The sequence below is a fragment of the Pimephales promelas genome, chromosome 4 (assembly GCF_988280905.1).
Source record: "Pimephales promelas chromosome 4, fPimPro1.hap1.1, whole genome shotgun sequence".
Classification (NCBI taxonomy): Eukaryota; Metazoa; Chordata; class Actinopteri; order Cypriniformes; family Leuciscidae; genus Pimephales; species Pimephales promelas.
The window spans coordinates 30,606,440-30,621,796 of record NC_142772.1 but is presented as its reverse complement, the minus strand read 5'-3'; the positions used below and the strand labels follow the sequence as shown (position 1 = coordinate 30,621,796).

General features: G+C 35.6%; 1 protein-coding gene across 5 annotated transcripts in view; it reads right to left on the bottom strand.

Moving 5' to 3' along the window:
• The window catches only part of arhgef28a (Rho guanine nucleotide exchange factor 28a), an 87,219-nt gene extending 85,162 nt beyond the window's left edge, over positions 1-2,057 (bottom strand). For all 5 annotated transcript variants that reach the window (XM_039649991.2, XM_039649994.2, XM_039649993.2 and 2 more), the window contains exon 1: positions 1,866-2,057. The gene's annotated coding sequence lies outside the window, so the exon portion shown is untranslated. The remainder of the gene's footprint in view (positions 1-1,865) is intronic.
• Positions 2,058-15,357: the final 13,300 nt, after the last annotated feature.

The window sequence follows — 15,357 nt, the reverse complement described above, 5'->3', positions numbered from 1 at the left end:
TCTGTAAACATATAATGACAACCCCAAGATTGGACAATCAAGTTCTTAAAGCACTTTTGAAGACAGCTCTGCTTGCTACACGGTCACAATACTCGGGGTCACAATTTATATTCCACCTACTAACACTGCCAAAGAGACATATAGGGTTTGGGTTGGAGCACTGCAGGGCTCCAAATAAAAACAGGATATGAATATTGCATAATGTACATCTCACAAGATGATTTGCAGAACAAGGGTTAGGATCTAGTTAGTTACCCACTGCCTCCCTTGACCTACCAATAGTTTCCACGGTTATGAGAAAAACTACTGAGTCTCCTTGGTTCAAAAAAAGTGCCAGCTCAACCTTTCACAAACATCTTTGTGAGGACACGACCAGATAAATGAATGTCTAATTATGGTAGATAATCGATTATTTACATGAAATTAATATGGGTGTAATGATATTCAAACCGAAAAACCGTGATACGGAGCCCACTATTGGAATCGCGATACTCTCATGGCGTACCGAAAACGCCCCGCCCCCTGCTACCACGGCCCGCCCAATGGACCTCATGTCTTATGTGTACATAATGAATTCAGTTTTCTCTTCCACAGTTACAGAATAAACATGAATGGACACCATCATAACTCATGTAATCACTCAATCAGTGTTTCAGAAGCGGAAATGCGTCAATAAACCAACATAGCTTGTCACTATTATATTTACAGCAGAAGTCATTCAGTGTCCAGTCTGTCCACAACTTGTTGGTTGCAAGAGAAATGAACTCTTGCACTAAATAAATGCACTATATTAGCCTATATATTATATTTTAGTTAACCTGTTCATCTTGATTGTTTAATGCATGTTTAAAATATCTTTCATGGAAATGACAGCAACTGTGTCAATTATTATTTTTCAATAACAAATTAGAGTAAAAACATAAGTTAATGCAAAAACGTCCTTACATTCAGTTTACATGTTTTCATACAATGTATTGGGTGTTGATTATTATATCTAAAAAATAAATAGCATCTGAATTTAGGCTAAAAGTCTAGGCTCTGTTAACCTTTAATGTTATTAATGTGCAGCTCCATATAGTTTACAACATTAGAAGAATTGCATTTAATCCTTTCCAAACGTTTGAGAAAAAAAGACACATTTTTTCCATTCAACTACTGTTTAAAAAAAGAAATTTTAGCTTTCTAAACTGAACCGAACTGAGTTGTCAAAACCGTGGGGAAAGAAGAATCGTCAGTTTTGTGAAGCGTTACACCCCTAGACATATACTAGTTGTCTAATAAAGATTTCCAAATCAGTGTATTGGCAGTTTATCAGATAATATAGGCTACATGACGTTTCAATAATCATAGCTAACACCAGAACATTTTGTGCATGTAAACACAGTCAATGCTAGTCATTAATTACAGTAATATGAATAGAACATACACTGTATTGCCTAAATGTTCATTAAAATCTCACTATAAAACAATTGAAAACTTAAACAAAGTTACAACCTGTAGTGAAAAATTCATAGCACCTTCCCACCACTTTTAATAGACTAGAGTAGAAATGGCAGAAATTATTGTGACAAGTTAAATGGATGTTTACAAAATGTTGTCATAATGCTGAAAAACATTTACAGTGCGCTCTAGTTCCCAGTCAACTGACTACAAACAATGACAGCTTTCACTGAAGCTTCTTTTTCCGGACAAAACTTTACAGCAATTCCAAAACGTTTAGCCTACATCAATATTCGAAGGGAAGAAAGAATAGCTATCCGTTTTTTAAAGCGTCGGGAAAACGACTTCCATGCACTTTATGTAAACGCGTCCGCACCTGTAGGCTACTAGCCGACAAGACATGCGAGAACTCTTAGGCTACTTACCTCACTCCATACGAGTGTATTCTCTTCAACTGCACAAGGTAACGCTTTCAAACCGCTTCTACAAAATATCGTGACTGACTCACGGCCGGTACATCCGCGTGCGTGACTTGCACTTACACACTGCCGAATGTTTTGAATGGAAACAGGGGTTGAGGATGCGCCACCGGTGCTCACTCTCTTCAACGCCCGCCGTGTGTGATGATGATGGCCCTGCCCACCAAATAGCACATTAACTAATCCTACTATGACGAGGGGTTGGCTCATGAATATTAAGCAGGACACTTGACTGGACCCTGCTCAGGCTCTGACCCAGCTGAAATGTAACCAAGCAACGTCAGTATAAAGAGATAACCCTTCGTCATAGACTCGTATATTCAAATATAGTAGGGAAGATAAGCCCAAAAAATACGCCTTTGACTCATGATGCAAAAGTCGCCTCTGATATGGAAATATCTTAGGGTCATATAACTACATTTATCAAGTGAGATCACACTTTGTATCAGAAAGAAACATGTTTGTTTTTGGGTTTTTTTTAAATGGCCGGTCGCCGAAAAAACTCTAGAGCCCATATCTTTGCTTCTGTTATCACTATAATGACAAATTTGGTGTCAAAGTGTATTTGTGGGGCATCCAATAAAATTGGTTTCAAGTTTGTTTCAAAAACAATAATTCTCCCCATACCATGACAATTGGGGGTAAATATGCACATTTCACATAAAAATTGTGTTATCAGAGTGACTTATTTTTTCGGTCAAAAACTGTATTTTTGTATTTAAGCAGTGCAGCTACTTCTACATTACATTTGTCCTAAGTAGCATGAGATTTCGACCAGTCAGGAGTAACCTATAGCAAATCAGTGCCTACAACAACACATGCCATCTGCACCAGGAGCTGTGACAGCTGTTGAAGGTCAGAGGTGACAGGTTAACTTTTTGAGGTTCATATGACTTTCTCATTAAATAGAAAAATGTGTTTAATGTTAGATAACTAATAACTAGCTAGCTAGTTAACTATGTGGGGGGAGGGGAGTTAAAAAAAAACCTTAGAAGGAAAACCTCTTTTCTCGAGAATACTGAAGCCAAAAATTATCCTTATAATAACTTCTTTTTTCTCACGCCTATTGGCTGCTCTGCGACAACTGCTGCAACCTATCGAGGGACTGCTCGTGACGTAAGCACCAATGAGGGCGCCGGCGTGCTAAATCTACCACAATATTGACCCAACGGCGAGTGCCTTGAGCTCAGATGATATGGAGACATAAAAAGCCGACATTTGGAATGGGCTTAATAAGAATGATATAAGGCAAACGTAGTTAACTTAAATGCATAGAGGGTGCTTAACACTGTATAACAGTCAGGGGAGGCAATAGCCAGTCTGAACTGAAAACTTTGCAGTCCGCGGAAGCGAGTCCGGCAGAACTGAGTGGAGAAATGAAACTGACAACAGTCTAGTTTGGAGCGTAGGAACTTCCAGGTTATAGAACCATATAAATGTATACGGAGAGGCCCAGCCTGCCGCCATACAGATATTGTAAAGGAAAATCCCACTGGACCAGGCCCACGAAAACTCCACGACTCTAGTGGAATGACGAAGTGGCAACGAAGGCTCTTAGATGTATAAGCCAGTGAGATAGCATCCATCATGTCCACCAGGAAAGGCTAAGTTCCGAGGCAGCTAGACCTTTAGATCGGCCACCAAACGAAAAAAGAGCTGTCCTGACCATCTGAAAGAAGCCAAACATTCCACGTAAATTCTCAGAGCCCTAACCTGGCAAAGGAGATTCACGCCAGACTCACTGTCAGATCGAAGAGCGAAGAGTGAAGAACTTGCGCTCTGAAAGGAGTGGCAAGTACTTTGGGGACATGCATGTCTTGGTTTGAGGATGACCTTGAAGTCATTAGACCCAAACTCAAGGCACAATGCGCTATCAGAAAGTGCATGTAAGTAACCCATCCGCTTGACGGAGACGATAGCCACCAGAAAGGCGGTTTTCAATAGATACTGAAGATCCACAGACTGTAGAGGTTCGAAAGGGGCAACCTTAATGGCTTCCAGGACCAAGAAAAGGTCCCATATGGGAACCGAGGGGGGATAAGGAGGGTTCATCCTTCTAGCTCCCCTGAGGAAGTGGAATACAAGGTCAATTCTAGTGACTGGCCATGCGAATGTTTGAAAAACGCAGCAATAGCCGCCACATATACCTTGAGCATGGATGGGAACCTACCCTTATCCAAGAGCTCCTGTAGGAAGGAGAGAACCTCCAACAGCCCACAATCTTGTGGATCCAGGTTGTGAGCTGAACACCAACCTGAGAACTCTGACCCCTTGGAAGCATAAAGCCGTCTAGTAGAAGGCAATCTAGCTTGCGTAATCATGTTTAACACACCGTCTGGGAGACTGACGGGTACATGTTGATGGCCCACACATGCAGAGCCCAGAACTCAGGTCGTGAGAGGAGATCTCTCCTGTGTGTTTGGCAAGCGTTTTTCAATAAAAATTGCATACTTCACCACCAATTGTCATGGTAAGGACAACATTATTGTTTTTTTAGTCTTTTGAAGTTGCAACCTGATTTTATTGGACTCCTTGTCCACAAAAAAATGTACACGTTGATACCAAATTTGTCATTATAATTTGCTATAACAGAAGCAAAGATATGGGCCTCTCAAGTATGGTCGGTGGCCATTTAAAAAAAAAAAAAGTTTGTATATAGGATACTAAATGTGATCTCACTTGTGTCTTAGGATAAACTTATTTCTATGGCCCTCCATACCAAAGGGGACCTTTGCATCATGACTTACATGTTTAGGGATCATACATTGTCTAAGCTTTTTTTATCCAATCCTTATTTGTAATTATCATATTTAGGCATGTTACAATCACATTTTGTATAATTATAGTAAGCTACAAACTAAATGTATGTATTAGGCTTTGTCTGTCATTATTATTTATTAATAAACAAAGGTATTATATAAAAATAGTTTTAATAATAATGTACTTATTAACATGTTTTGGCAAATTACATGGCACATAATATATGTACATTTTTAATGCCTTTTAAAACACAAAATATAAAAATTAGTGAAGCAAAAAGGTGTCACGCATCAAATAGTTGGTAAAGAACATTTAGGTTATTATTGTTCCCTTATACTAGGCTACATGCTGTTTATAGGACCAAGCCAGTGATGGATGTATAACTTTTTTGTTTAAGCCAGATATGATCCATGTTAAATAACAAAAATCCTGTTAACACACTTGTGAAACAGGATATACAACCACATGTAAATCCTAAATCATCTAACACCAACAACTCTGGTTGGTATTTTTTTTTTTTTTTTTTTTAAGAAGACACATCAAGAAGCATCATCCCTAAAGTCAGAGGATTGGTTTACCTAAAGTGCCCCTGACAATTTAACAGGAAATGGAGAGGAAGTCAATCAGTGTGCCCACCCTTCCTGTCGTTCTTCAACGGGCTGGACTGAGTCCAAGGATCACAAACAGCATTTTACCGAAAAACCCAGCAGAGGTTAAGAGTCCGTGCTTCAACTATTTACAAGAAGAGTACCACCTAGTGGTCGATCAGTGACAAGCTGGAAGGAGATGTTAAATGATCCTGCAAATAGAAGCAATATAGTGAAATACAGTAGCCTAAACTTTACAATAAGGTCTCATTTGTTAACATTAGTTATTGTAGTCCTATTAAAGGTAGAATATGTAAGAATTGTGTATCAAAATATCCAAACACCACTTGTACAATGTTATATATTTATTTCAATTGTGTACTTACATTATCCTAAATGATTCCAAGAATTTGTAAAATCAGAGAAATTTTAAATTTTAAATAGTAAGCTATACCCTTGTCATTTGTCAATGATGTAATATGGGTTATTACTGTTTGTACTGCCATAGTAACCATGGCGACAGACGTGGACAATCGCGTTAAGTCTAGCGGAACGCTATTGTTTCGTTCAAATATTATGGACCATGGCAAGCAGGCCTTGGGTCAAAAGGAGAAATAAAACGAGGATCAATATCAGTGTGGCGTTTTCGAGATCACGAGAGCTCCGCATCCACAACAAACTTCGACTTGACAGAACTTATTTGTAGGCCTACTTTACTTTATTAGACAGGTTAGCAAATGTACATAAAGCTAATCAATGTTGGGATACTCGGGATACTCCTATTAGCTCAGAGACAGGGAATAGATTAGGCTACGGGAATAAGTTGCCAATGTTCTGCATAAACGACTGAATACAACAAACTATTGTACTATCAATAATCAATCACAATGAATTATAATATGTCGATTGTCTAAAATAGATCGATTTTAATTCCGATTCTAAATCGATTCCGACTAATCTGTTTTGTCTAGCAAACTGATCATCCAATCACCCATGAAAAATTATCCCTCTGATAGACTTTCAGGAGACTCTGGCCGCAAGGATTAAAGGAGAACTCCGTTCAATTTTAACGTTGAGCTAATTTTTTTGTACATTTGGAGTGCTGTCAGTACAGACAAAAACGACAAAATTTGGTGTTGCCTGCACCGTGTTATCGTCTTTTCAAAATTTGCACCCTGTTGACTTCAATGGGGCATGTTCTAAACCTGCTTTTAGCCTCTTAACATCCTTGATTTGTCATTACGAGTGCACAGCCATGCAAGTGTGTTATTAAAAGTGACCACGTTCAATCTGACTGCAGAAGATGTGAAAGATATGAATGAAAATGATGTTAATTCAGCCAGCTCACATTCCTCTATTTGCTTCCTGTTTTCGGTCGAAGCCCACAGTCGATTGTCGATATCACACGCGCGATCTAAACTGTATGAACGGCGTTTGTGGTTAGACTGGTCGAGACTGTTTTCCAAAGATGGTACCTGCCTGTATTCACAAAGCGGACTGTCTTTATAAAGTATCTTCTTACCCTTTGGTGCTCTTCGGTCATTTCTGACCGAAACATTTTCTGTTTTGATTTGTTGAAAATCACAGCTTCATCAGTAACGAAACTTGGTGACTTTAATGGCATTGGGTAGTGAACACAAAAAAAAATTGAGATCATGATCTGAGCAGGCTAAGTGGTTGTAAGTCACACTTGTGCTCTTTGGTCAAAAATGACAGACCATAGGAAATGAATGGGAATGACAAAAAGTTGTGAGTACAGTCTAGAAATCAGCCACGAACCAGAAAAAAAGTGTTCAACAATGAAGGGGTGACACTCTAAAACACCAAGATTACAAAACAGACACACTCACCCACACACACAAAAACCCACTTTTTATACACATACACACCAATGAATTTTGACCGACCATAGGAAATGAATGGGAAATTGACAAACACAAACTCTCTACAAAACGGCCACAATGCAGAAAAAAACAACATCAATGGTGAAAAACATAACATAATTAATTAATATAATTAAATATAATATATAATATAATTATTATTAAAATAATTAAAATAATAATTAATATAATTATTCAAATAATACATTAATATGTTTAATAATAATAACAATAATAATAAGCTATGAAAAAGCATTACTGTTTATTTTTATTTATTTATTTTATTGAATTGTACTGTTACCTGTAACAAAATGTGTGTACATTTTTTCATTAATAAAGTATTCATAAATAAAGAGTCCTAGTGACAAAATTCAAGACAATTCGTAGAAATGTGGGCGTTTACTCCTAAAATTATCTAGGTAATTAAATACCTAAAATTAAAGAAATTCTTCAGCAGTTTTGCAGTGAATGTAGTAGCCATTGCCTGTAAAAAGTAGCCCTGTCTGCCAGTCGATCTTGTTTTTGTTCGATCGGCCCTTTAATTTGACTGGCGCGTAGGGCCTACTCCGTGCCAAAATCAAACATCTGTAAATAAGAGGTAAGGAGTCAAACTCTGGTGTGAGTGAGTGGACGCGGGGCTAATTTGCATCATAGAACCGCGTACTAAGTGAGGCAATGGTGTTTCAAACATTCAAGCATTTTAAGGCATGAAGATTATTTTTTTCAAGGAAAAATACGTTGATATTTTGGTGATCAAAGATGAGATACAATTGGCTTTATGCACAGCTGCACTACTTCCTGAACTTAAGCCAGCTCCTTGTTTCCTGTCTGCCATTATTGGCCAAACTTGATTGATTCAGGTGTGTCTGATTATTGTTGCCGTGACTACTGAGGTCAGGCACACCTGAATTAATTAATTTGTCCAATAATGGCAGACAGGAAACATGGAGCTGGCTTAGGTTTAGGAAGTAGTGCAGCTGTGCATAAAGCCAATGGGCTATATGCACGCATAAGTTCCGCATTTGACGTAAGGATGCTCGTCCATTTCCGGTTGTGGAGATTAAAGCGGAGGAAAACCGGAGAAAACAGGATTATGGCAGAGTCTTCAATATTTACTGTCCTCCCGTCTTTGAAACGAAACGTACAAACGTTTAGATGTAATTTTATATATGTTTATTTAATATAATTTTAAAAAGAAGCATAAACACAACGAGGGGTGTCTGTTTTATCTGTTTTTGTGACTAACGTTTCATTAGTATAACCATGGAGTAGAAAATTCAATATAAATTCTCGGTATTGCATTGGACTCTATGATCGGCGGAAGTTATCGAGCATCCTTAATCCTTCACCGGAAATAACGCCGTGCATAGAGCCCATTGACTACAGGAAGAGGGACTTTAAACCTCCTGTTATGATTTCAGGCACTGAACAGAATGTGAGTTTACATCGCCACCTTCTGGACATCACTACACAATGCATCCGTGGAACTGAGTGGAACCATTTGACATAGAAACCTTTTTTTTAGCCCGTTATGAGTATCAGCATGGAAACGCAGCAAGGGGGAAATTTTATTCAACAAATCATGTCTTGATGACGCATTCTTGCAATTATTTACTCAAACAACTTTGTTTGACAGAACTGTAGGTCTACTACTAATACAGACAAATAATCTCACAAATCTCAGTTAATTAAGCCTATAATTAACTGTAGTCAGGCATTATTTGGAATTATCTGAACCTGCAGAGAGATGTTAAAAATCACTGTTGATATAGGCTATAATGTGACCTGGCCAGGGATAAAAGTGAATTTAGTGCGAATTTATTGGTTGACTACCTGTCAAAAATTTGGAAAATGTTAAATTTCTTAATGTTTGAAAGAAGTCACTTATGTTCTCCAGGCTGCATTTATTTGGTCAAAATAGCTTACAATAAAAACAGGATTGTGAAATATTCTAATTATATATATAATATATATATATATATATATATATATATATATTAGAAAAATAAAATATATATTTTTTTATATTTTAATTTAAAATGTAATTTATTCCTGTGATACAAAGATTAATTTTAGCATCATTACTTCGGTCTTAAGAAACATTTCCTATAATTATCAATGGTGAAAATAGTTGAGCTGCTTTATTTTTGTGAAAATTGTGATACTTTTTTTCAGGATTCTTTGATGAATAGTAAGTTAAACAAAAAGCATTTATTCACATTCATTATATTTATTTGTTAAGCTTATTAAAACATTTATTAAATATAAATCTTTTTAACATTACATCTTAAATATGTTTTAACTGTCACTTTTGATTTAATGCATCTTTAATTCATTAATTGATTAATTTCTCTTTCTTTTTTAGTCTTACCACTAATGTTTGAATGGTATTGTTTCCACAAATATTAAGCAGCAATTGATCAAATAAAAATAAATAAATACATTTTCGAGCATCAAATCATCATAATGATTTCTGAAGGATCATGTGACACTAAAGACTGGAGTAATGATGCTGAAAATTCTGCATCATATGAAAAATTACATTTTAAAATGTATTAAACTTAAACATAATATTACTCTTTTTACTGTATTTTTGATTAAATAATTGCAGCCTTGGTAAGCATAAGAGATTTCTTTCAAAAATGTACAAAAAGTTTCTAAACTTTTGACAAGAACCGAATCTAAGCATGCTCTGATTTGTGATACAATTTTTGGCTCACATGAAAATTAATAGTCAACATTAATCTAACCGGACAGTCACTGCATGAGGTGGAGGAAATCTCCCACAGAGCTAACCACCATCCTTCCTGTGGACTGAAGCTGGGCCGTGACCCAAAAAGTGCCTTTAACCCTCTGATCACTCTCATTAGCAAATGCACAAACAACAACAACAAACAAACAAAAACATCAACAACCCTTGCCCCCCTCCATCACAATGTCTTTCTGTTTGACTCCCTCACTCTATGAGAGAGGTGAGATTATGTCATGGTCCACATGCTTGCTGTGAAGAACAGCAGGGGACCCGAGAAAAGATTGGCCACAAAAGCTTCAGCACGAATTCTGAATAAAGGAGAAATCCTATTGACCGGAAGAACATGCAAGGGTGTCCAGTAGGGTCTCACGTTATCGGCATTCACCAGGCAACTCTCCCACTGCCTCCTTTGGCTCTGAGTTTAGTCACACCATCAGCCCTGAATGACAGAAAAAAGTTGCTCCCTTCAAAGTTTAATACAGTCAACTTGGATGAATCTTGTATAATTAAACAAAAGTTGAAAATTGCATATTTTGATGAGTTAAAGGAATGTAGAAACATATGTTGTCATAACTTTTTGATCATATATATTTTTACAGTGAACAAGCTCTCACATCGCAGAATACACTGACGAAGGGAGCTGGCCAACAGTGTGTGAGTCTTAAACAGCACTATCATCTAATTATTTACAAATGACAATTTACTATGGTAAAAAAAATAGACTAAATAATGATAACATTCAGGCCAATCTGGCAAGAGCACAGCCAGACCTTTTTCTTAATATTATATTGTAATGTACAGTGTAAAAAATAATCGTGATTTTAACGGTAAAAGCATTTAGCATTTTCAGTCTTTTACCGTATTTTTAAATCACGATTATTGCAAAACTGTTAATTGGTTAACAGAAAGTTTCCGTTCTAAATACGGTAAATAACTGTGATATAATTTTACTGTAAAATACCGTTAAATTTACAGTTTTTGAAACTGAAAAAGAACAAATCATTGTATAATTTACAGTGAAAACACGTAAATTGACATTCCCACAATTCCCTGTGTGACACTTCACAATTTATGTATTTTTTGTTGAAATAACTAACAGATATTGATAAGTAGCTAAAAAGTGTACTTTCTTACTAATTTGAATAAACCCAAAGTAGAACTGAGCATACTACCATCACAATAATAATTTTTTAAAAGTATAATGCTTGTATATTTGTACTATCAAAGTGCATTTTAAATGTACTTCTAACACAGATATGGTACACTAATGCTTATTAATCAAGCATGTACGTATATTAGTACATACAGCCATATACTTCAAGTATACAAAGTATACCTTAAGTGGCTCCACTTTAGCACGTAAAAGTACACTAAGTACACTTCAAATTGTGCTTTTCTACAATTAAATTACAACTAAAATATATTAAGTACTGTTCCAAAATAGCATGCTTCAAGTTAAATAATCATTAACAAACTTGAAGTATATTGATGATTAGTCTGGCTTTAAGTATGCTCAAGTATGCTAAGATTTAATATACTTAACATATTTATTTTTCACCGTTTTTTTTCTTCTAGTCAGTATGTCTACATTAGGGTTTTATATTACATTTAATGTTGTTAAATTAATGTTTGTTGCATTTTTTTTTTTAATTTCATGTGTGTTAGCATAATGGTGTTTAATGGTTGTGTGAATGAAACTGTGCAGCTTCATTATAAGTATTGACTTTCTAATGGAGGACTATTTGTGATGAGCATTGATTTATCATGTGACTTTAGTTGTCAGAGTATTGCAATGGTACAAAACAGAGATCAATTCTTCGAAAGGTTGGTTAATTAACATTTTATCAGATAATGATTAAAATTGCGGTTTTATTTTTATATGTATATGCTGTATATTTTGGGTGTTGTTTACTATATGTGTGTCTGGAAGTTTTCTTTGTTTGACCCAAGCGTCCATCAAAGAAAAACAGCATGTCTGGGAACACAAGATCCCTCTCATTCCATGCAACCAAAACTGCACTCCCGGCGGCCCAGTCAGGTAACGTAACGATCTCTGGCTCTCTGACCTGAGCTCTCCATTGGCACAGCAGGGAGCACATTTACAAAGCTACACTTCACCAAACATCCTTGAAACTTTTCAACTACCGAACTCCATCTGAAGTCACTGGAGAATTGCAAACAGAAGAAATGCCTGGATCAATGATGAGATCATTTTCTATTATGATGACACATGAAATGTCATTTGACGAAATCACTTTTGCTTTAAACGTTATTAAACATTTGCTACCATTATTTTTTATATTATTATTTGATTAATTTATACAGTCATTTTAGTATATGATGCCATTTTTTTGTACCAAATGTAAAGACAACAACTAAAACAATGTAAATAAATAGGGCCAATATTTCTGTGCAATACTTCTGATCATTTATGATTTACATGCACCTTGCGTTTCCATAGGGAGCTATTCCGGCTTTAACCATTTCACAATTACGCCATGCTCAGAAAAATTTGATCTCATACTTTTGACCCGTCATAATTTAAGCTTTTACACCATAATTATGATTGTTTTTTATGAACAGACAAAAGATTTTTTTGTGTGTGTGCCACCATTAAAGTAAAAATTTTGCTAGATAAAATATAAAACCAAATTGAATTTTTTTGCGACACAGAAAAAAAAAAAATCTAAATTTGTTCACATGCAGTGCATGGTTTTACTGTCAAGATTAAATTTTTGTCGTAAAGCCTTTTCCATATGTTGATATTTAATGATTTATACATTGAAACAAAAGATGACAAGATGAAAAAATATAGGCAAGACACTAAACATCAAAAGCTGGCTATGTCACAGCCAAGATATTCATAATTAAGTAGCTTACATTTATAGTATGCTTTTTGTTCCTGGTCATGACATTAAATGGTCTATCCTAAGCAACTCACCTGCAAAGTCTTTGCATATTTTTAAACCACCCTCCATTTATTTTGTCAATAGCCAAACCTTTTAGCTATTAATCTCCTCAAAAGTTCAGGAAAGGTTTACAAGAAATACTGCATTATGTGTGTTTGTGTTGGAACAGATTATAAAAGGCTTTTTGTTTTGTTTTTTAACTTGGATTAATCCATTTCTTCAAATCACTTCTAATTCTACCTAGCACACAAAACAGAGTTTTGATTATTCTGTTAAGTACTGTAACTCAAACAATGCAACTTCACCCTTTCGTATTTGTCCAAAGTCATTAATACCAAAGAATGTGTAATCCATTGGCTCAATCAGCATTATTATTTTGTTCTTGGTAATTACAGAAACAGGTCAAATAAGTATAATTATGCTCTGGAATGCTTTTTTTTTCAAGCTGTTATAGAAAGTATATAATGCCTTGGCATTTTCATGGGGCAAGTGCATATTCTCTGGACTTGTCCTCGTCCTTTTCAAGGTGGTAAAACAACGAAGTAAGCAAGAGTGTGTTCAGTCACTGAAAAGGGCCCATGATTATCATTTGTAACATTAAAATTATGAGAACTGCAACTGGGATGAAACTTAGTTTTGACTGAAGTAGGACTTTATAGTTGGCCTCCACTAATCTGGCACCAGAAATAGTGCCAGATTAGTGGAGCATAGGCCGGCTAAGTCCTAAACAAGAGCTTTAAAATGCTGCCTCATCCCGAAAAGTCCCTAATCAAGGAGTTAGGAAATCTCCACTTTGGAGCTTTGGAGGCATGTGTGTGAATTAGTCTCATAGTCAACTCAAAACAAACAGAGTTAAAGCCATGAAACACGAGGGGTCAAAGTCAAGCAAGAACCGCAAGCTGCTGAATTAAGATCACTTAGATCAGTGATTCCAGAAAAGCTCTCGGCACAGAGATCAAGAAAGTCCATTACAATATATATATATATATATATATATATATATATATATATACAATCCTACACATATATATATATATATATATATATATATATATATATATACAATCCTACAACAACAGGAACACTTCCACAGTTTTTACAGGTATTTTTAATGGTCTACCAAAGAGGGGCGCTGCTCTCTCAAATGTGACCCAAAGTTGTGTGCCAAGGTTCACAATTCAATTCTCCAATTATGCACAGAAACATTAAACATTGCTTCTGGGATGAAAAATAGAAAGAGCATTTTAATCAATAAAAAATGCATTTACTTTTTACAACGTACTTTGACAAAGAACAGTGATTTTAGATTTAAAAAGCATATTCAGTTGCTGTGCATGGCTAAAGATTTAGGGTTAACCATTGAGGGGTCTATCTGTACAAACAGAGCAAGTGAGAACACAAAAGTGAATGGGGCTGCTAAGGTTATATTGAGTATATCCCATCTAATCTGTTTAGCATCGTGCAACCAGACGAAAAAATTACAGCCTTGTAAATGCACGATTGCAGAGTCAGTCAATAGCGGAATAGGAAATCATGAAAAACTTCAAAAACACTGGATAGTGAGGATAAAACAACGGAGGTAATTCGTTTTCTTGATGCAGGACTCTAAAGAAATAATGATCTGAATAAATAAAAACACTGCAAAAGCTTTTCTGGAAAAATAAAACAAAAAAATCTCACAAAAAAATAAATGTTTTCCAATCACAACTTCCACCAAGCAGTCACATCTCTTACACTACAGTGAGAAATACAGATGCCTGTACATTTCAACAGTACCCAAGAAGAGAATGGAAATGTTATTATGGGTATTCAGTGGTTTGCATGGGCCAGACTCTAGTCTACTTTGTTTCCTTTTCACTCAGTTGTTTGGACCAAATTTTACATAAATATTTAGGCATTGCTCCACTCGGTTCTGAAAATGACTTTGATAGAGGATTACATATCCAGTGACCACTAATTCCAAAATTACACAAATAGTTTGTAATAAACAAATGACAAGAGCTCACGTGGACACATAGGCTACTCAAAAACATCACCGAAGATGTCATATAAAAGCTTTGCTTGATTCCAAAGAAAAACATTATTTATGTTAGCACTCATGTAATTCAAACAAACAAATAAATAAAAGATTTTTATAAACAGAAAATAAGTAAATTATAGAACCTATTCTTGTCATAACAGTGAATAAGCTTTATGTTTTGGAAGTAGGACAATTTTGATAAAAAAATAAAAAATGGTCTAATAAAAAAATAAAATAAAATAAAATAAAACTGATAGGTATTAGGTATACCATTATTAGGTAGTCAGATCGCAGTATTAGGCCAAGATGTCAACTAGTAGGGGGAGAAATTAAAAATAAAACAATTCAAATATTTATTTTGTGAAATGTTGTGAATCTATAGTTGAGGAAGGAGACAATGCGATTACAATGCATGTCAAGTCACATTTATTTATATAGCGCTTTGCACAATACAGATTGTATCAAAGCAGCTTCACAGTGATAACATGAAAGTAGTACAACACAGATTAGCAACAACATTGCTAAAC